The sequence below is a fragment of the Lonchura striata genome, chromosome 6 (genome assembly GCF_050655825.1).
Source record: "Lonchura striata isolate lonStrDom1 chromosome 6, ASM5065582v1, whole genome shotgun sequence".
In the NCBI taxonomy this organism is placed as follows: domain Eukaryota; kingdom Metazoa; phylum Chordata; class Aves; order Passeriformes; family Estrildidae; genus Lonchura; species Lonchura striata.
In genome coordinates, this window is record NC_140708.1 from 18,762,385 (window position 1) to 18,785,869 (window position 23,485).

At 36.7% G+C, this 23,485-nt stretch overlaps 1 protein-coding gene across 15 annotated transcripts in view; it reads right to left on the reverse strand.

Moving 5' to 3' along the window:
• LRMDA (leucine rich melanocyte differentiation associated) overlaps positions 1-23,485 on the reverse strand; it is a 728,564-nt gene that overhangs the window by 16,795 nt on the left and 688,284 nt on the right. For all 15 annotated transcript variants that reach the window (XM_077784575.2, XM_085583481.1, XM_085583463.1 and 12 more), the window contains one exon: positions 1-23,485. This exon is cut by the window's left edge; it is cut by the window's right edge. The gene's annotated coding sequence lies outside the window, so the exon portion shown is untranslated.

The window sequence follows — 23,485 nt, forward strand, 5'->3', positions numbered from 1 at the left end:
GACTGTCGAATATGCTGTGACATTTAATCAACTGCTTGACTACAGGCTCACCTTTAGTGTCTGTGGTGAAGTGAACATGATTCCCCTCACCTTGCTTCACATCACACATCACTTTTCAGTGCACTGCTGTAGAGAGCTGGGTTATAGCCTTTTTTTTTTTCCCTAAGAGGAACACAGTAACAGAGGTCAGCTACAGTCATGAATTTTATGAAAGGTTTGCTGGGAAACCACATTAAATGGCAACATCAGTCCATACATCAGCCCTGTAGTGCTTTTATTCCAAGACTCTGCAGCTGAGTGATTTGCAATGTACTTGCATTTCATGGCCATCATTTTTAAGCAATGTCATTTGCCTTCGTATCCGACACTTCAGCTGCACCAGAATCCACCCAGCTACTCATGATAAATTTCTTCCAAGAAAAAATCCCAGGATCCCCAAACTCCAATCTTCAGAAGCCCTGGATGTAAAACCAGGTATGGATACTTCAAAATGCAGTAGCAGCTGAAGAGAAAAAGCTGAGAATAAAATTACTGTCCCAGAATTCAGAAAAGTAAAAAATTTTGGTTAAAAAGTAAGGTCAACAGGATGCTGACCTTAATGTCTATATCATTTATATGACAATGATGAGAATGATTTTTTTTTTAAGTTTTTGAAGGAAAACTGACACTAATTACTTTTTCTCCACAGAATAAATTTTTCCCAGCAATGATATCAACCCTATTCCACTTACAATACTGTGTATTTTTTGTGTTTACTATTGTAAAATATTCAGTTGTAGAAGTTATGTCATGTCTATCATATCACAGATACATTTAATTGTAAATATGATATTGTGTTAAATCACTGGGCCTCTTAATCCCTTCTGAGAAAGGAGTTACTTGAAAGGTAACAGTAAACACTCATATTTGTAAGCAGATGTGCTAATATTTGAAAATCAAGGAAAGACTCTCTATCATCATGAGCAAACTTTAATGAAAGTCTAATAAAAGTCATACTCCTACTGGAATATCTCAAAGTGCTAGACATTAGGCTGCAATCTTTATGGAGATATTTCTTGCATTTTGGAAACTATCTACACTGGCATATTTGAGAGGGTTCACAACTAAGGAAGCCTGTTCCCAAAATGGCTTCCCAAACTAAAGTTTTAAATATCAGATGTCTTTTGACAACAATAACTACACATGGATGCACAGTCCTCCTAATTTCACTTAGGGATTCTTAGGCTAGAAGTCTGTGCCTGCAAATCAAAGGAAACAGAACACAGTGCAGCAGGTGTGACAGCAGCACAACATCTGTATTTAGCCCAGGAAAGAGAAAAAGAGGAAAATGGCAGCCACCAGCTATGGACCCTAAACAGCTGGTCAAAGCAGCTGTAAGGCTTTTCCTGGTCTTCCTGTTTTGACCGACTTAATTTCTATTGCAGAATTTCCAATAATCACTGTATATGCCTGCAACACCACACATCCACTACTCTAAATCTAAGCTACTTTGCAAAAAGGACTTAACCAGTCTATTATCTACACCTGTTAGGAAGGCAATCTGTATCCATGACAAGGATTGCTGTCTTGGATATGACAGTCATATCCAAGACATGACATGGCCAGACTTAACTCTTGTTAGCTGTCATGAAACCCTATTTGTTGCAGACCCATTCCAGCCATGGTAAACTGGCTCACCTTGGTTTCGTTCCTGTCTCCAATTTAGCTCAATGGCTGTGCAGTCAGTCTACAGAATGCCTTCTTCCAGTCTAGGACCAGGAAGACTGAGTGCTTTGAGCACTGGTCATTGGCTCAGTATTCAGAAAGTAACATTGTAAACAGAATTACAGTAGTAGATAACATAGCAAGAATGGTCAGTTAAAATATTATATCACACTTATTTAACATACTTTAAATAAACACCTTTTTTTTTAAACCAGAAACCTCATCTATTTGTTCCATGTGAAATGTCCCTCCTCCAGGAATAGAAATTTAACATGCCACCCAAGGAAACTGAGGGAGCTGCATGAAGGTGTTGGTAAAATGGGCTCAGAAATCACAGTAAATCTCATCTCCATTTATACCTGAAGAAATTTTACACAAAGAGTAAATTATTTCCTCAAATCTTCTGTGTATTTAGCCATGGATCAAGAAATATTAATAAGGAATTGGTGGCCTCTTGGTGGTAAAAATTAGAAATGCGTGTTTGCCTGAGAAAATTGAATCTGATTGCATTATTTAAGCCAAAACCAGAGAATGTTGTAAAGGAAGTTTCATTTCATTATAGCATTTCTCAGATGTTAAACCATAAGTCTGAATCCCTTCCAGGTCATACTAACATCAGTGGTTGTCTGATGATGCCTAACAGGCACACAAGAAATGAATTCTTAGTGTCATTTCAATGCCTAAATTAGAAGGCTCCTCATTAGAAAATGGACATCACAGAAAATACTACCTGTGATACTTGTGAGCTGTTACCACACAGCAAGGAAAAGCCAAAGCCAAAGAAAGGCAGAGTTCTCTTTTCACCCATTCTCAGCTCTATGCTTGACGAAGAGGACAAACTGATACGGCATCTACAGAAAAATCTACCAAACAAGTGTGCTTTTCTTTATATAATAGCAGTTCCACAGAGTTAGAGAAATGCAGTTTCCAGCTCTGCCAGTGTGATGTTCTTCGCAAAAGAAAAAGGAAATGTGCACAACTGTAAATTTCAGCAGTAGAAAAAGTTTAAGAGTGCTGTCACCTTCTCCATTGTATATATAGCTTGGTAAATAAGGGAGAGAGAACGCGCTCTTGGCAAAACCATTCGGCATTCTGTGCTCAGCCTTCCCTCCTGAAATAAAATACAGTGCTAAGTTTTTAACACTGGTAGTTTGATGTATGGCTCTCTTCTACCTCATCATTCTAGTATGATTCAACAAACATTAGAGAGAAATTCTTCTGTTTAAATCCTTTACTGCAACAGAAGCAAATATCTTACTTTTGGAAAACACATTTCTTAAAGATAAAATACAATTCTACAATACTCTTTCAGATAGATTTGCCATAAGTCAGATACCCTTGTTCAAATAATGGACTATGAACCTAATTTATCTTGTGCCTTCAAGAAGTACAGAACTTGCTCTTATTAAGGTCCTCTATTATGAGAGTCTGTGACTGGTACAATGAATTGTTTTTCAGCTGTGCTGTGGTTGCTATTATAAGTCTTCTAGTTGAATGAAAAGGCAATTAAGGGGGAAAGTATTTAACAAGAGACCAAAGCAAAATGATACAGTTTTAAGGACACATCATGATTACAATGACATTTAAACTGTCATTCAGCTAAAATAAAATAACAATATAGACCTGCGCAGGACTCTGGCAAGAGTGACAGGAACAAACCTATTAACTTAGGAGAAAAAAAGCTACTTCATGCTGTAATAATACCTTTATATAATGAACATTTGTTTCCCACTTCCTTTTTACTCCTCACTAAATTACAAGTGCTTGCAGGAGAAAATATAAGTTTCTTATTGAAGTAACCTTATCAAATCTATACCTGGATGATTGACATATCTAGATGCAGTTTTCTAATGTTCTGTTTTTAAAAGACAAGCTTCCTTTTAAATTCCAAGTTTAAAATGTATCATTCAAATTTTAGGGAAACTACTACAGTGCATAATAAATCCAGAAAAACCCTCCAGGTTCTTCTATTATCTAAGGATATAAATCAGTCCCATGTGTGCTATGCAAAAATACAGTCTACAAACATGACAGCATTGGACAGCACACTATGCTGTAAAAAAGTAAGCAGAAGAAAAGCAAAGCTGAGAAATGTTTTAATAATGGCTCTTCCTGTTAAAGTTGGACTACACAAAGTATAGCATAGGTCTCCTAAGGTATAAATATCTGAGATTTTATTCAGATTTTGCCTAGAGTCATCAAATCATATCCAAGTTTTGGGCCTCACAACTCTAGGTGCTGGTTATCTGATACTACCTGTAGTAGTAAGATGCCAATTTGGTGCTTTATTCCATTTGTCTCTTGACTCTTATTTGACATTTAAACGTTGTTTGCTCATTTAATTTTCTGTTAGTGCCAGAGATTGGACAAAACTAGGTTTCAGCAAAAATTCTAGTTTTTGTGAAGTTGTGTCTGGGTGCAACTTGCATTCATCTCTGTATTAGTTTGTGCTACCTTTAATGACATTACTTTATCTTTTTCCCAGCACCCTGCAGGAGGGTTTGTTGGATGAGACAGCAAATCAGAGCTTCTGATTTTGCTTCTAATTCAACTGAATGCAATAAATACCAATTCCACAGAGTGGCATCTGAAACTTTCCTTCCTTCCCTTAGCAGCAGTATTGCTGTGAAAGGCAGCTACAGAATACCTGTTAAACTCTCTTTTTCTTCAAAAAACAACAGAAATGGTAATTATCGAACAAACCTCATGAGCTGACTTTAGTGGGCATATATCTCAAACAATTTTTCCTGACTTTAGTGCAAAGTCAAAAAAGTTCCTTCTGGTTCTTTCCATCCTCTCCCACCCCAAAGTTCCACTCCAGCTGTGAAGTTGCTCTGTTGTTCACACTGAGTAGGGGTCATGTAGGACAGTCTTTAATGACTACCAGGTTTTTCGATATGTGTATGTTCACTTTAAAAACCATCTTGCAAAAAGTTTAACTCACAACACCATTGACAAGAATTTCTCTCTCTAGATCTTTTACTTGAATTGCTACAGAGCAAGTGAAGGGGAGATTAATTGTGATTGCAGAAGCATCATGGGACCAATTCACATCTGACATGAATCAACTTTCACTGAAAGTGTGAGAATATCTCTATGAACACTGGGAATGGCATTTCACAAGGAGCAGAAAGAGCTTTTAGAATTATTTGCCTACATCAGGTAAATAATATAAAAACTGAGAGATAGTATAAAAAAGAGCCACAGAGCTTTAGTCAGAAAAAAAAATGCTTTCTATTGTTGTTAAAGAAACTACAGATCAAAAAGATGAGGCCAAGCAGAAGTTTTTTTACTCATATTAACAAAAGGATACATTTAAAATGAATTTTCTAATTATGTGGGGAAATAATACATGGATGTAGTGGTTGTTAAATCTCAGAAATTAAAAGGCAAGCCTGACCTGCAACCTAGAGTTTTTAGAGCAGTCTCAGAGCTTGGAGAATTCATAAACCAAGTACACCTTCTGACATAACTATAAAATGTGGTATAAAGCCTAGGAAAAAATAGCCATCTTGAAAGGGTAACAGCACTTTTATGAGAATTTCAACTGCACCATGGCAACATCAACCCGTCAAAGCAAATGAAGGGCAGTAAAAGTAAAATTAAAAATGATGAAGAGGACACCAGCTTGCTAACAGCTTTCCAAGCTGTAAAGCTTTCAAATATTATCTCTTCATTGGTTTGTTCAATCACACATGCTGGTTACCAAGCTTTATCATATTATGCATCTTTTCCATCACTGCAGGCTGCCAGGTTTTGATGGACCTATAGTATAATAATAAAAAAAAATCTTTTCCCTCTTGGTGCATACCCCTCCTTCTCCCTTATTGGTTCTTCTCTACTGGTGCATACCACCTATATGGTGACACCTCCTCATATCAGCCAAAGATACAGAAATTATGGGAGAGTTCAAAGAACTTCTGGCTACTTCAGCTTTCCATTCCTGTCTCCTTCTTGCTTCACTCACATGCCCCAGAGTCTAATCCCCATGGCTTTCAAACCCAGACTAGGTTTGGCTGCTCTCTCAGGTGGGCCTGTATCGCAGCACCCATTGCTTAGAAAGCCTCTCCTCAAAGGTTTTATCACCTGCAAATGGCAATTTCCTACTTTGCACTCATTCATTGTCTTAGAGTGAATTTGTTTTATTCAATTCCTTGAAGCACTCTGAGATTCGGTTTTTATGCAAGACTCAAATGCAAACATAGAGTTACATCTGCTGTGTAGGCCATAGTAAAGTATTAAAAGCTCGGTCTCTCTGATCCATTTAATAGCATCTCACAATAAATATTTCTACATTAAAGAGACACAGTTTTCTGCCTAGGCCTTTGCTCTTGTGATTCCTCTCACTTTTTATTAGCTGCAACATGATTCATGTTTTAATAACTTTCTCATTTAAAAATGGAATTAAATCAGATCATAAACATTGTATATATCTTTCATTGTCATTAAAAAGACCTTATACTGCAAAAAAAGGTGTGTTAAAAAGAACATTAATAAAGTTATAAGTAGAAGGGGTTTTTAAATTAAAATCAGTCATTAAAGGACCTCTATCTTTCAAGGCACAGAATTATCAAAATGTAGATTGCTAAACTGTAGCACATCAGTTTCTTTTGGGGCAGAAAGTGCTTGGACTCTTTCATCTTTAAGCTGTCATTAATGGAAAGGACAAAGGACATAGCATGCATCCATGGTCTATGTCAAGCTCAAGATAAAAAGAGCTCTGAAAATGTAATTACCAAATATGAAAAATATGAAATATCTTTTAAAAAATTATTGTTTGTTTCTGGAGAGAAAATTTTTTGGTGTTTTCTCCAACCAATCAGATCACGAGTATGACCTCCACGGCAGTGTATGGATGAACTCCAAAAAGGAACACTGCAGGTTGTTACAACTTTAGCAAACCCAATGGGGCATAAGTGGTCTTTTTAAATTTTTGGTCCTACAAGGTCAGAACCTGGGAGCCACAAGGTACAGTAATTGTAGCCGCATAAGAAAATAATACAAAGTAGGACAGAAAGTTTAGAGGAGGGTTCCTAGTCCAGGCCAAAACTTGCCAAACTGAAACTACATATTCTTTTCCTCAGGAAAACAATTGCTGTTTTTTTTTTCTGGTGCCAATTAGAAAAAATAAGGCAAGTTATCATCTCTACAATACTTGATACCTTATGCCTATGAAAGCTGACTGTTGCTTGTCAAGTGAGCTAAAGGAGTCATCCAGGTGGCCCAGGATCTGCCCTTCAGCATCATCCCACCCCAGCAAAACCTGAGCATGCCCTGTCTCATTACACCGACTGCCCTCCTGTCCTGAGTAATCCCTACCAGTCTAAACAAGCCTCTACAAAACTTTTTCAATGAAGCAGAACAACAGAATGGGCCCAGAGATCTGAAAAGCAATTTCCCTTAATAGGTTACTAAAGTTAACAGAAGTTTGCTTGCATTAACGTGTTTGGATCAGAAAAGTAATGCAAAACTATTGTATTATCTATAATCTATCTAAAGATAAAATTGCACTCACATAGCACAGTACCTCTTGATGGGTAATAATACTCCAGCAAGAATATTTAACAAAAGCTAATGAAGTTTAATAATTCAATGAATGTTTGCAAATCCTGCAAAATGCATTCAGGAATTTGTTTATTTCTGGTTTTCCATTGATACCAAATTAGATAAAATTCAACCACTTTTTTTACAGAAGGGTTTTAAAAACTTGTCCAAAGCCACAGGCATTTACAAAATGTGTATTTTACAACATGTTTCAAGAAAAAATTAATAGCTTTGAGATTAAATTGTCTGGATGAGAAAAAGAAAGCATGTTTATTCATTACCTTTAGTAATACAGATTTTTTCCTTTGCAAGTGCCTCTAATATACACAGAAGTGAGATTTATTTTCAAGTTTGGAGAAATCAAACCTATTTTTAGGCTTTTCTGTATGTATGTTTGCTTTATCTTGCTTCACAAAAGAACGTACTCCTTGCACAGAGCAGCAGCTTCTTTTTCTGGACTCTCAGCTGGCATAAGCACTGTTTGCCTGGATAGTTGTCTGTTTTCTAAATCTACCAAATAGTTTCTAGTGTTGAACTGTGCCACTCAGACAGAATTCACACAAAAGAGGTAATGCAGTTTGGGCTGATCTGTTTGGTGAAGCTTCTTAATGAAGAAAAGATTTTACAGACATCTTTGTTTGCCTGGCAACTTCTCTACATAGTGTCTGGGTTCATACAAGTAAAATGAGTGGAGGTAACAGATTGTTCAAGTAAACATGGGAAAAATATCAATGAGTGGGGAACATCAGGAAAAGTATATTGATGAAAAGCTTTATTGAGCTTATTATTATTTATTGGACTTGGTAGTTGACATAGACATCACACTGAGCATGGAAATGAACATGGGCAGTGGAATGAGTCATTAGAGATGAGATTTTCTATATTTAAGCATCTCTACCTCGACTATCTGCCAAGAGGAGTGCCTACTCTGGCACTTTGAGAGGGTAGAAAAAAGCATTTACAGACATGAGTGCATCCTGCAGGATGCAGGATGGGAGTCCCAGCATTAACAGAAAGAAACTTGAGACAGGGAAAGTAGGAAAAAGACCAGAACTGGTTTGTGACTTGGTACAGTCACATAGAAGAGCCACCTGCATGAATCTGAACAAAGACAGATGTTAGCATATCAAAAAAGGAGAGACAACAGCCAAAAGATCAGAGATTATATCTGCTAATCTCTATTGCTTTTCCTCAAATTTAAGTCATTTTTCTGTAATCCTTGAATAAGCTTTTGTACTAGAAGATGGTAAGCACACTCTAACTGGGTTTCAATCTAGTGTTTTAGGCACCCCATTCTGTGCCCTGCTTGAACAAATCTGGAATCAGCAAGGAAAGAAATCATCTTCAGAATGTTAGTACTGCACATCTGAAACAGGTTTTGAACTTTTATGCTAGACCTCAAGAGATGAAAGTTTTGTGAGAAAGTTTTTGAGAGATGAAAGTCATATGCATTCATATATTATTTAACTTACATTTTCTGTAACTGTGTTTGCTTTCTGGATAATACAGACTTTTCTGGGTAATGTGATGCAACACATTTTCCTGATTCAAAGGTGGTAAAAATCACTGCTATGGTCATGGAGGCATATATTGAATGCATTTAGAGTTTGCTAGCTCATGGAAATTTTTCAGCAGTCACAGGAGGACAAGGTAGAAGGAAAGATCCACACACTGATAATGATTCATGGAAGTGGGATGAAGATATACTAGAAAATAAATACATGGTGATTAAACAAAATATTTTCCTAAACAAGTGCAAGATAATTATTTTCCTATTTTTTTTTTCTTCCCCAGATTGAAATAGTTCCTCTTCCAGGAAACCACAGCATTCTTGCATATTTTCTATTTGGTACTCATGCTTAGCTCAAAGCCTGTCATGATGAATATCATGAAGACAAATAAGCCAGAGATTTTGTTGTGATCAGATGGTACAAAATAAATTAAGTAAAATCATAGCCAACACTGACAAAACTATTACTTGTGTGATAAATGTGAGTTGGCCAAACAGTGGTCATCTTGGTTACATAGCACAAGCCTGTCATAATAGAGAAAGTAATTTAAGCACCTTTAGAGACTGGACCAGTTCTACATGAACATGGCATCAGAAGTCAGACAAGGAGCAGGAGCCTCCTTTAAAAGGGGTGGGTATGTGTTTACAACTGAGCCAGCTATGTAAGGGTGGACACTGACTTGGTAAAAACGCTTGTCCCACCATGAGGGATCTGCTTCTTAATGCCCTCTTCCACTATCCACCTCAAAACTCAACATTTTGCAGAACAAAGGCTGGATTGTGGTGGTCATCCTCTTGTGTTCACCTCTCTGCACCCAGTCTGTTACCATGCAGGTCAGGAAAGCACCTGCTGCCTTGTGAGTGGCCAATCAAGCCCTTAACCATCAACATTTTAGTCTTTCACATTTCTCCCTGCAAAAGGAGAGATGCTGAAGCTCTGAACTTGCTGTGAATACCTACACTATTTGATAAGAGACATCTCACCAGACTATCCTTCAGCTGGAGTCAAGCAGAGATAGATCAGGCCCAGTGTAACCTAAGTAAAAAATTACTTTCCGTACAATCACATTAGCCCTCACTGAACTTCTATTTTGACTGCATTTCCAAGAGTGGGACACTTGTTTAATACACAAGTCTCTGAAAGGCTTTGCATCCAAACTAGTAACTAAGCAATTACCTTGTAATCAGAGACAGTGTTGACAATGCAACCGGGTGGCAGCGTGTAATTACACAGTGTAACATCACACACAGTGTTTTGCTCTACACCTTGCAAACTAAGTGCTGCCATATTTTTTTTCTCAAGCTGAATAAGACTCTGGAGATTCTACACAACCGGAAAACATGATTCTCACAGCTTTTTTGTTGACATAAGTGAAATGCCTAGACAGGCCAATAAAAAAAAAAAGGTAGAAAATACCTTCTCCACTCTCTTTTATTTAGGGTAGTATGAAGTGTCTTAAAGGAAGGGTTTGGAGACCAAGTCATATATCTGTATCTTTCCCCTGGGGCAGATTCTCCAACCACTGCCAGCTGGAAGACCCACTCTCTGCACAGGCAAAATTTAGCAATTCATCATGTCAAAGAATAAGGAGAACTTCTCTGACTCTGGGGATCGATCTTAACACCCAAGGGGCACAAGGGCAGGATATAAAGTCTCTGAGTTACTGTTAATGTTGCCTTCTAGTAATAAAGGCCATCCATTCCATCCATTGTTGTTAAAATTCCAAACCTATTGTTCTTTCCGATGAGAAAGTACCTGCACTTTTGGGATGTCTGAAAAGTGACCCACTTCATAGGAGTAGAATAAAGGTAAAAAAGGTAACAAAACCACCACCAGCACCAAATATTACAGGCTATCATTTAAAAGAAGGAAAAAAAAAAAACCCACAACAATATAAAGCCCAAACAACTTCGCTATAATTTTAGAATAAATGTTGCACTTCTAATTTCTAGACTTCTCCAGACAGACAGTTTAAATTGATGGCTTGTTAGTGAGGACTGGCCCCTTTGTGAGATGTTTTCAGAATGATTGATTTACAATAAAGTGGCTCCTGGTGGGTGCACGCAGGTGGAACTGATTCAGATCGATTCCACAGAAGCTGACTAATCAGCTGTTTAAGCTGGCAGAGTGCTCAATGACAGAAACAGTGCAGCTATCATTTTCTATCTAAGATTACAAATTAACTTGTTCTGTTTATCCTGTATGCCATCAATATGGAGAAAAGCAGCTGAGAGGGAAGTGGGATTCCAGACTGATGGTATAAACCCTTTCCTGCAGATATGCTCTCGTACATTGACAATAAAGGCACAAAGGGAAATTTCATTACATATTAATGAAACCAGTGGAGAGCAACACCAGAAGAGGATGACTTCTTCAATTAATTAACTAGGATGGGAAGTCAACAATATTTTTAAAATGTGACCACAAAAGGATAAATCAATGCCAAAATGGCCAAAAGTAAATATGTACTGTCCCACACACACTATCAGTCTGTTCCTCCCCATGCATATTATATGCACCCCAGAGGACTAGCATCTTTAGAGACTGGTATTTCCAGAAATGATTAATGCTAGGTAATCAACATTTCAGCCTCTACAGTCATATCCATGAAAGTGTCATTTTTACAACAAGATGAAAAACTCCATGGGGAACACAATGTATATGGGTAAGTGAAAGGTGTCAGAGAGAATGTGGGTAAGTGAAAGGAGAATAGATATTCCCTGCCTCCAAGCCGATAACAGGAGAGGGGTAAGGGGAAGGGGGGCTTAGCAAAATAATTTTAGCCAGCTCTCATTTGTACTGCTTTCTTCATGCAATATTTCTGGCATTTTAAAAATTTGTGATTTCTCTTTTTTATCCTTCTTCCCTATCCTACATAGACATACTCCATCTCTTAATTAATTTTAAAGCTGCAGAAAAATACCAAGTATGCTCCAGTTCAAAGGGTAGTTACCCTATTTTTCCCAGCAGGAGATAGAGGTGATTGTGCTAAAATATGAGATTTAGCTAACCTACCAGAAAAGCTTCCTATTAAACCGGTCTGTTAAGGCCTATATGAAAAAAGAAGGGAGATAGAAAAAAAGTATGGCTCTCTGAAACCATCCAGACACTCTCTATGCATTGAGAGTTGAGAATTGAATAATTCAGTAATACTTGCTAGCAATTTCAAGGGCCCTTTTATGTACCTATTTATGGTCTGAGAGCAACTCATGACACCTGGGGTTAGAAACCAAACAAACCCAATCCACCTGACGATCATCAATATCTTACAAACTAAAAAGAATCATTGAAAAGTGCTGCACTAACATCAATGCTTACCCTATAGAAACTTAGATACATCAATCCTTTAAGCATTAAGACGACTGTCAATCTGGTTTAGTATTTGCACACATAAGGATCAACACCAAATCAAAACTCATTTTTTATTAACTTTGGAGCTACATAATACATGGTCTTACTGTCATCTGCTTTCCTCTGGCATTGATAACAGAAATCAAAATACTAGGCAGATACTGACATTAAATTTGGTGGCCTAGGAGATAAATATTTTGACAAATGTACTGCTAAAGCTACTTTTTATTGCTACAGAAATGAAAGTAAAACTTGATTGTCAGTAATAAAGGAAAACAATATATTGTGTTACTACATGCATGCTAAATGTGAAAAATAGTCAAGCATGTTTTTAACATGAAATAAGTCTATGAAGGGCAATATATTTATGTCTAAAAAGGAAAACCAAGCCAAAACTCCTGAGCTCTTCAACATCTTAGTATAATCAGAGAATAAATGCTACTGTTTTCCAAGAAAGGAAAGGACTCTATAAGAAAATACCTATTAGGTAGGATATTTAGGAAGGCACAAGCAACATTTAGATGTGTCACATTAATTTCTGTGATCATCTGCTTTTTAGAAGATTAGCCTCTTGACCTTTGTTGTCTTAGCCTTGAAAAGCGTTGAATGCCCAGCATACTGAAGTAAAATTTACCTGCCTCATTGCTGACTTTCTCATGAGTCCTCAACCCTGACCTGAAGGGATCTTTTCTGACTTTCTGTCTCCAGAGAGGAGAAATAATTCAGTGCTCCTGCACATGTAGGCCCAGCTCTCTCCTGAGCAAGCTGCCAAAGCCAGCTGAGTTATGTGGGCTTGTATTGTGATGTGGGCTTCTCACAGCAAATTGATCTGATCTTGCTGAAGTAATTTCATTTCAGACCTTCAGGTTGATATGCAGTCTCAGAGGTGAGATAAGCTACTCGGCTCTAAACTGAAGAAGACATGTTTCTTCATGATAAGATTGCCAATTCAAAACCAGACACTGCTTGGGCAACCAAACTCAGTCATTGAGCATGATCCATCAAACAGTTTTGTTCACACATATGTAATAGAGACACACTCAAACTTTTGATGCCTGAGACAACAAATATAATTATGTACTCTAAATAAAATCTAGTGGAATATTCAAGGAAACAACTTATCAACTGCCCAAATAACATGGGATGTATAGATCATGAGAAGGGAAGAAGAATCCCAAAGCATAACTAACTAGTTCATTCTGGGTTTAGAAAGCAATAGTGGTTCCAGGCTGAACCAGTGTATATTGCTGGTTTCTATGTCCTTTCACCTTTACATCTTAACATTGGGAGTGTCACCCAATTCCCACATTGACTGCAGACCCTTCCCTGAGACTTCCCTAAACTAATTTTTGACTGACCTAGAACATTTGGGAAAAGATTTGAAATTTTCACTATGAAAAAATCCATTGCAGTCTGAGTAAATGCTATTAAATTTAAAGAAAAATATTAAATAATATGCATTTTTTTGTCACAGCATATACTGTAGCTGAGACAACCACAACACACACAGTACCACCATACCCCATCAGAAGACTTCAGGCACCTACTCATAAAGACTAACATCACTCCACTTCAGAAAGCTGCAAATGTCTGCTCCTCTTGTCCTTCAGCCCAGCCTTTAATACCCCTGATTGCTCATGCAGTGCCCCTGTGAGCCTCTGCTCCCTTTGGTGCTGGTCAGTGCCCTGGGCACTCCCTGGCTCATTGCTGTCACTGCTGCTCACCTGCTGCTCACAGCTGTGCCATGGGGATGAGGCTGGGCCAGCCACACCCAATCACCACACTCTGTGTGCCTGCATTTTCTGGCTGTCAAATCAGAAGAAACAGCATTTGAGAAGAAGTCAGCATTAATAACTCTTTTCTATTGGTAGTGATAACTTTATAATCAAGTAAATAAACTGTTAAAAATGGGCAGTCAGATATATAACCAACCTAAACCTTCAGGCTCAAGCCTTGCTCATATGGGGATGTCCAAGATTGAAAACCAAGATGTTTCCTATTACCATCCCAGTAGGAGCTGCCTCTGGGCAGTTTTCCTTATCTCCTGTCAATAGGCCCATCCATGTCTCCCACATGACTCAGAGATAACACTCTCCAGGAGCCAGTTCTGTTTAACAGGTGATTAAAGACACACCTCCTGACTCAGAATGACATCAGCCCATCGTGAGATGCTCCACCCAGGGGGAGGACCTAGGCATTCCCACCTGGGTAAATCCGAGGATGTCTAGACAGAGAGGCAGCCTTTCTATAGGTTTCCAAGAAGACACAATAGCCACATCTGCCATTCCAAGAGGATTGTAGGCACTCCAATTTGGGCTGCTACCAGCACACTGGCCAAAGGGGTGTTAGGTTGTATTCTGACTTTGTCAGTGGTCTTCTTTTTGTATCATTGCAAGTATTTATTGGGTTTTTTTCCCCTTTTCCCAATAAATTGTATTTCTGACTTGGAGTCTCTCACTGGTTTTGCTTTCAAACCAGAACAGGGGCATACAAAATAATTCTGAATTGTTATTTTCAGTGGATCACTTTTCTTTGGTACCTCTTTTAAGGTCCTGGACTGACCAGAGTTCATGACCATGCTCTGTGAGATTCATTTGTGTAAGAAAAATTGGAGGAAAAAAGAAGAGAGTAAAAAAAAACAGAGATAATTAAAACCTACATAAAATGGCACAAATGGCAATAACTGATGCAAATTGTTTTTCTCTAACATTTAGGGAAAGGTCTAGAAAAGCCAGAAATTTTTAGTATGATGTTGAAATCAAGAAATTAAAGGAATCATTGGTGTAATCAAAACAAACATTAAAATTTTCAGTTACATGTATTTTTACACAGTAACTGATAATTTATTCAAAATAATTTCTCAATAAAGAAAGGATGAAAAGTTCTCCTCAAGTTAGGAAGAGAAGGAGGCAATTCTTGAAACAGAACCATATGTCAGATACGTCTTTAGATGAATATATAACTGTTGAACAATCAGTCATGACTGGGTTTTCAGTGCTGATTTTAATCTTGAAATAGCATATGTACAGCTTAATTGCTCATGGGCAAGAGCTAAGGGAGTTTTTATTTTATTTTATTTTATGAAAGACCAGATGTCTTCTGTATTCAAAACCTTTTGGTCACATCAAACCTTCCACTTAATATTTCTCATTGTAATTTGTGTACAAAAGGTAGAGGAAAAGAGACATTAAATATGGAATTTTTAATAAAGATTCACACTCTAGGGAACCAACGTTAGATCTAAATCTAGTCAAGAATTCAATGGGGGTTTCTTCCCAGGTGGGGAAGAGGGTAATTAACATAATGCAGGAAAAGAAATTAATTTTAATAGATTAGAATATTTTATATCAAATACAAATTTCCCATTGAATTCTAACAGCTACAATATATTGTAGATAGGGAAGTATAATAATAATGATGACATTAATAGCACTCTAGTGTAAAGAATTATTAAGACTTAAATGTGATACTGTTCAATAATGGTAGATGAACTGAATTTGAGACATATTCAAGGAAAGCTTCAAGCATTGATTTAATTTAGTTTTATACTCAGTAAATTGGACTAATGTCACGTCACTATCCTTAGGCTTGAAAAGTGAGAAAAGAGAAGATTTTCCCCACCTTTCCCTGGCTTTTATAGTTAAACTCTTTCCGGGCAGTAATATATATTTGGTGCTATTTTTACTTTAAGCAGCATCATAACAGAGCATTTAAGATATATTGCTTTGGCAGCAGAAATGGAAATACACCTGCCTCCTCAGAACTGCCCAGGATGGATTATCTACTAGAGCTTAAAATGGGGAGTCTGGACAGAGCAAGACACATCACACCCTCATGTGCTAGAGCTGCAAAATGAGTATTTGCCTTAACAAAAGGGGCTGGCCTGATTGGGAAGGCCCTTTTTTGTTTGGTCAGTGAGCATTAAAAATGTTAACCATAAGGCCAAAAGGCTCTATGTATGACATGGCATGTTACAGTTCTTCATCTGAAGATATTTAACTTACAAAAAGATAAAAATAGTAGGATGTTTTATAGTAATAATAATTTTCAATGCCTTTCAATATTTTTTGATTTCACATTTCTGCATTATTCTTTAAAGAACAGTCTCTTCCTATAATGAGGAAAAAAAGAAGATGGAGTTTAGAAACATATCTTAAGTGACCATTAAGCCCTGGAAAAGGAAAATGAACAGGGAGGCTGTTTTGGGCAGGAAGAGCAAAATGCCACCTACCAGTCACTATTTTCATAGAATTTGAGTTATACCATGAGCTTCATGACAAACAAGTAAACAAAAACATATCTTGAGACTGGTGCAAAGGCCTGTCTTTTCTGACATGGGTCACCAAGAGCCGTGTGTTGCTCCAGTTGCTACAAGGCATGAGAATAAACTGCCCAGATTTGCTGCCTTGTTTTTTCTCAAAGAAGGAGTTTAGTTTATTTTGGTCTGGAAGCAAAATTACGTTTGTTTATGTTTTCAGGCCCAACATCAGCAATGGAAGGATGGAAAAAAGCTTGCCTCTCCACAGGTATTATCCCAATACTAGAGTCCAATGTAAAGAGACAGAATAAAACTCTGAGATCTACAGCAAAACTCACAGGTGGAAATTATATGACTATCATTATTTCACATTTAGCTAAGATCTACACAATTCCTTATGTCAAAATCAAGCAAATTTACTAAATATTGCCTGTGGGTAATATTTTCCTTGTAAAATATTATGAATTATTTTTTTAAGTGGTTCTTGAGACTCTACTTTTTGTGAAGTTTCAACTGTGGACAAACTTGTTTTGCACAAAATAATAGGTTTGGGAGTTCCACTAAGCTCCTTAGAGAGGAAATGATACCTCTGCAGTTTTTATATCACTGACTGGACTAGCCAGAACAGCCAAGACTCCAAAATGGGAGCTTAATTATGCTGGTGGAAGAAGTAAGGAGATAAACAGAACAAGTATTGTGTTCAGTGGCTAAGTGCTAACCTGGGGTTGCCAGCACGGGCTGAGGAGGTAGCTCACCTCTCTCTACCACATTGCTGCTTCTGGAAGGAACTGCCCAACTCCCCCTGAATGTGTTAGTCTTCCTGGAGTAATGCAGTCACACATATACATAATTTTCCCTGTGCTAAATACGATTTTGAGAAGGTGACAGGCACATTAGGTATTCAACTCAGGCAAAGTACTGAAATTACTATTAGATGGATTTCAGGTGACATCTGAGTTCCCTCTCTCACTGAGGGCCATTAGAGCCATGAGTGCTCAAAGATTGCTTTCTCTGTAGTGATAGGAAGAAATTTTTTTTGTACCAAGGCAGTATGTGCAGTATTTTGAGACATCTTGCAGAGGAAAACACTCTGTATTTGAGGTGAAAAATTAACTATGCGTAAAAGAGTTGCAATTACTACTGAATGAAGACCTTAAAATAGGCAAGCTGAAGTTTAACAGAACTGAGCAAGAGAAACATTCTTAAAATGCAAGTATTTGACATTGAGGACAATGCTGGATGCCATGAGGACTGAAATTCAGGAGAGCAGTTACTTGGGAAGATGTCCCCACACCCCAGGCAGGAGTTTACCAGAAGCCCTGAATTTACCAGGAGAGGGCTGTGTCTGGGACCTGGTTGCTCAGCAGACCTGACAGTGTGACAAAGATCTCCTTTATGGATGTGGTCTTCATGGACCCATGTTGTGAGATCACACCTGAGTTTCACAGGCATGAGCTCCAACAAAGGTCAGAAAACAGCTCTCTCTGTGTTGGTTCTTCAATTTCCACTGTGAAGTTATAATATTGTGATAATTTCCAGTGTTACTTCCTATTTTAAATAACAGGCTCAGATGTCAAGGGAGTAATGTAGAAACTGAATAGGAATTTGAGGTTCTGAAAAATATATTTTGAAATCAGTCTTAACTAACACTGTGATTAACAGCTTTCTGGGGAAATACTGACCAGTGTTTGAAACCTGTAATTTAACAAAGTGGAGAGGAGTTGGGGGAGAAATTGCTCAAACAATTTGTAAAAATAAGCTATCCAGAATAAATAATGTATAATTAATATATACCATTCTGAAATAGAACACTTACAATCTTTCCTCTTACACAGTGTAGAAAAAAGACCAATACATTTTTTCACAGTATACATGTGGCTCTATGTAAATAACATCCCTTGAAATATAATAACACTTATTAATGAATGGTTATGTAAAATATGGCTTTATGATGCCAACATAAAAACTATACAGCTAAACATGTAAAAAAAAAAGAATCATATAATTAAAGGGCATACTGATTCAAAGAAGTTGGCCATAGAATTAAGATTATTAGCTTTTCAAGCTATTATATCAATATGAAATAAACGTAAAAAAAATCTCAGCTGTTATTAACTTAAATTACCTCCAACCATATACTGAATATGTAAGCAACATAGATGAAAATTAATCTCACCAAATATAAGCCATTTAAAATTATCCCGCTACTGTAAGGTACTTGTCTAGTCTTTCTCCAGAACTTCAGCATCCTAAATCTCTCAGTCTTCCATCTGCCAGATCTGGCTGGACTCCATTAATAAAAGCACCCCAATTCTTCATGACAATTACTTAACCTCTAAAATTCTTCATTACCAATGAACAATATTGAAGTTTTAACTTACTCTTAGTCTGCGAGTCAGATTCATACTCAGTTTTAAAAGTCCTTCATAAAGTCAAACTTTTGTGCAGAACATCTGGTAGATAGAATACGATTAGGATATTCAAAGAAGAGATTGTCTTGTAAATTATAAAACTATGGATTTGAAATACCCTGTTTAAAATAGTCACTCTTTGGTCCAATAATCATTAATTACACAAACTGTAATGAATTTTGAACACAGAGGAAACATGACAGTATTATTTATCAGGAATTTAAAAGTTTAGCAAATGTATCAAATCAGCAGCACCTTTAAATAGCATATTCATTGGTAAATTCTCATGAAAAGTTATTCACAATGAGCAAATGAGTAACTTCATCAATATTAACAGAACAGAGTTCATAATAAGTAGGGTGTCTGAACATCATGTTAGTGGAATGATCCAGCTTTAGTTGTGGAATTGCAAAAACACTTCCATTATTCATGACCTTTTCTAAAGCACATTTTTTCAGGTATAGAGTATGTTTTCTCACATGTAACTTCATCTCATAGGGTTTTTTACACATCTATCAAAAGTTAAAACAAATGTCCTGCAAATTTTACCTCCAAGATGGCACACTCATTCTTAGTGGGGCTTCAATTGCCTAAATTTGTGATATGACTGTCAAAATCATTAAGAACTGAATTTAACATGTATTTCAGGATCTCTCTGGCAAGTGCTTTTAATTTTATATGTCATGTAAATCCATAAAACACTGTGATCTAAAACTCCTAACAAACTTATTAATTAATATTTAAATATGCATGTGTTGTGGGGTTTTCAGTTAATTATATAGCAATATTCTCTCATATACACCTTAATTAAATTTATTATTGATTAGTACACTTTCCACTGATATTCCATTAGCACACAATAACTGTCTCTTTCTATCTGGATGAAGTTTTAATTAATTAAAATGTGGCTGGAAGTGCAAAGTTAAGGAAACAAATTCAACAGTAGAATCATTTAAATTCAAGTAAGTGAGTAAGAGTAAAAATGTTAATTACATTAAAAAAGAAGAATTAGCCATGAAAATACTTTGGCAGTTTAAGGTAATTGATTTAATAAAGGATTTCTAAAGGATTACAGTCTTAACAGCAGTAAGGATAAATCTATGTACGTGGCAATATAGGAGAATTCTCGAAGTATTATTGTTATATTTGTAAGATTATATCCATTCTTTATTTCAGACAGAATGTCTCGTATTTTAAGCAGCATCATAGATTTCTAAATATTTCATTATGACTGTTTATTTTCAAACTGATCAGCTACTAGCTATTTCAATAGGTTGATGCTGTAATTCTCATATGATCTGGCAAGTAATTCACAGTGCTTATTTGTTGTCATTAACTGTCACATTTCTTGAGTTAAATATGAGTCCTGTCAATTGAAAGTCAAGAAGCTGCTTCTAAATTTCTCAATTTCATTAGCAATTGATTCAAATCACTTCCATAAAAGAATCTGGATTGACATATGAATTGCAGTGGTTCTACAGTTCAGTGATTAATTAAGCAGGCTATAAGACTCACATTCAGCTATTTATTAATCATAAAATTCTTGCTTCATTATACAAGGCTTTCTAATTATTACATATAAATACTGTATTTATCTTTTCTGAGTTTTGAAAGAAGTTAATTGGTGGGGAAAAAATAAAAATTCTTTTTGATTGGTGAAGTTGTTACATCAGTATCATCTATAGGTAGACCTGAAGCAGTGTTAGAACTCTTTGACAAAGTGGACTGTAAAAGGAAGTCAACATAAAATAAAAATACAAACTTATTTTAAAAACAGAAAGTAATGTCAGCATGTGATGCTTAAGCCATTTACAGTGCAACAGTACAGTTTATACATTGCACCTTGTGCTTTGTGCTTGTCTGTATATCCTTCATATGATATGATATGTAATTTGAATGTAAGAAAATCAAATTTAAACCAAACCCCTTCTGTTGACCTAGTCAGTAAAGAAAATTGGATGGAAATTTAACTGATGTTTGACCAGACAAAAGCCATAAGTGTAATATACAAGAGAGTAGCTTGATTATCTGATAGCAACTCACTGACTTGAATAAAGTTTTATGTTTGAATAATGCAGGTACGCAGGGTTTTTTTGTTGTTGTTGTTTTTGAAGAAGGAATTAATAAATGTAGTTCTTTACCTGAATAATTCCAACTTCCCTTTTCTTGAAAGTATGACAGTGTCACAGTCACTCACCCAAATATTGACAATTTAGTTTGCTTGGTGTCCAATGCTTTAAAAAATATCTACAAAAAGACAGATTACAGAGTTCCCCTTTGCTAATGTTCAGTTTCAGCAAACTTCTCCCAATAATGATGAAAGGCATTTTTTTTTTTTAACTCTAGTTTTATTCAAGAGCTGCAATCAAAGCCCAGGTTCATGCTACATTTATCATAAACCTAATCTAAGACATAGTGTTCTCTTCATTAAAATGTGATCTCTTCAAAAGAAGACTGAGGGAGATGAGGGCATTGCATTGCATGGTATAACTCCAGAGATCCATGGAAATGCCTGGAAAGGCAAATAAAGGATGAGAGTTGCAGAAGCTCTGAAACAGCAGGTCCTCAACAACATGTGGTAACTGCATCAGCAGAACATAAGCCCCAGAAACAGTCCAGAATACTATCTGTTGAAATTACATTTTTTAATCAACTGCCAGAGGCCTCTAAGTTTGTAAATCCCATAGACTTTTAGTGTCAGTTGTGCTACTAAATGTATTAAGCACCTTTGAAAATCCCACCTTGGCCTATTCCGTCCATTGGCTCATCTAAAAATGCACCATATGTGGTTTAATTTCAGTTTTTCATCTCAAGATGTCTTCTGGAGAGAACAAATTGATTTTGTGGATTATCAGTTTTAAGCTCATGAAGAGCATAGGTAGAGGCTCCTAGCAGTTTGGGGATCTGCACAGTTAAGTAAGGCTATGCTGAACAGGATTACCTGTCCAGGACTGGGGTCATATGGCAGCACTGATTTATTTCTGTACCATTTTCAGAGCAGGGTTGGCAAGGCTACAGTGACTTGGGTGTCTCAGCATTTGTGCTCACTTCACTCTTGCAGTGGCATGACTGACACAGCTTTCCAGATCTCTAGTATTTCACAGCCAGTGAAAGAGTCATATTCACAGAGGAAAAGTTTTCCCCTCCCTGCATGACCGCAGCAACTTCAGTAAAAACTTTAAGGGCCTATTGTTTTCAAGACATTAATATTATTGGAATGGAGATATCAAATCAACCTGTCTTCACAGTCAGAAACTTTCACTTGCACTTTTACTTCTACCTCCTAAATGAATCCAACCTGAATCAGGATGACTACACTTCATTGCAATTTAGCACTGTATTGTATTTTACAGCCTTAGGGAATGCAAAGAAATAAATTCAGGCACTTGTAATTTAGAATTACAATAATTAAGTTTGCCTGAGAACAAAAGGTATAAATTAATAGGATTCAAAACATCACAAATAGCTACATGTGCTGAGCTTCAGGTGTCATTACACAGTGCCACTGCCCACAAGATTGTTGCTTCACTGGATACATCCCATGAGAACTAATACAGCAGTTTCATTTAATTGGTCTATATCCATTATTCATGTGACTCTCTGGTAATTCTGGACTCATTAGAGAGGAAGGGGTAGCAGGTTTCCTCACTACAGAACACACAATGCTGAACCTAAGTTACAGTGCCATTCTAAATATGAGAGATTACCAGAGTTGTGAAAAAGAATTGGCAAATATTTTAGGGAAGAATAATAAAGAATAATTTGATTTCTTAAAACAAACTTCTGAAGGTAACAAAAATGTAATATTAAGCTTTAGTACAGCCTAGGACCTCCATGGACTCACATTAAATTTATTAGATGCTTGTCTTCTGGAAGGAATTCTCAGACTTAAGCATGATGATTGCATCCTCTTTCTCCCTGAATCACTTTTCACCACAGAGTGCTTCAAAGACACTGGTAGGACATCACAACACCATTGGCTACACCTACTGCCAGGTGGAGAGACTTCCATCCACTCTAAGAAGCATGCAGTTACCCAGACTCTTGGCTTTTCTACAAAGGTGTCAGGGAAAGAGACCGGTAAATGCCCTGCAAGTCATATTAATTCTACTTGATTTTGTAAACAAATCTTAGCATGGCAGACAAACAGAAATGGAAATTATAGCACTATAAAGTCCATCTAACACAAAAGATGCATTTGTAAATTTATTAAAAGTAGAGAAGAAGAAGACTGAAGCTAGGGACCAACTTGTTTGTCCTTATGTATAAAAAAACTTTCACAAGTCTCTTAGTCTGAATATTGTTTAAGTGAATTACAATGGGTATTTCACAGCTTTGAGAAATCACATCCAGGAGCTGTTACTCCAACTACTTCAAAGTAAATGCTTTTTTCCTTTTGATTAAAATACAATATTGCACAGCCCTTTATACAAACTTGCCATGAATATTTTAGTATATGATTTTACAGCTATCATGGGCACGTGATCTACTGAGGAAAGTGCAAGATTAATGCACACCTACATGCCTTATTCAGAAGCATTTCAAATGAGTCTGCAACTTGCACGCAATGATCAAACACCAACAAGAATTAAAACACACTCTGGTTGTCATAAAGTGAACTGATTGTCATCTAAATGAGATTCAGATTTATAAGATGGCATTAATAATGAAATACTTGCTGCATTCCAATATAAACAGATATTTAG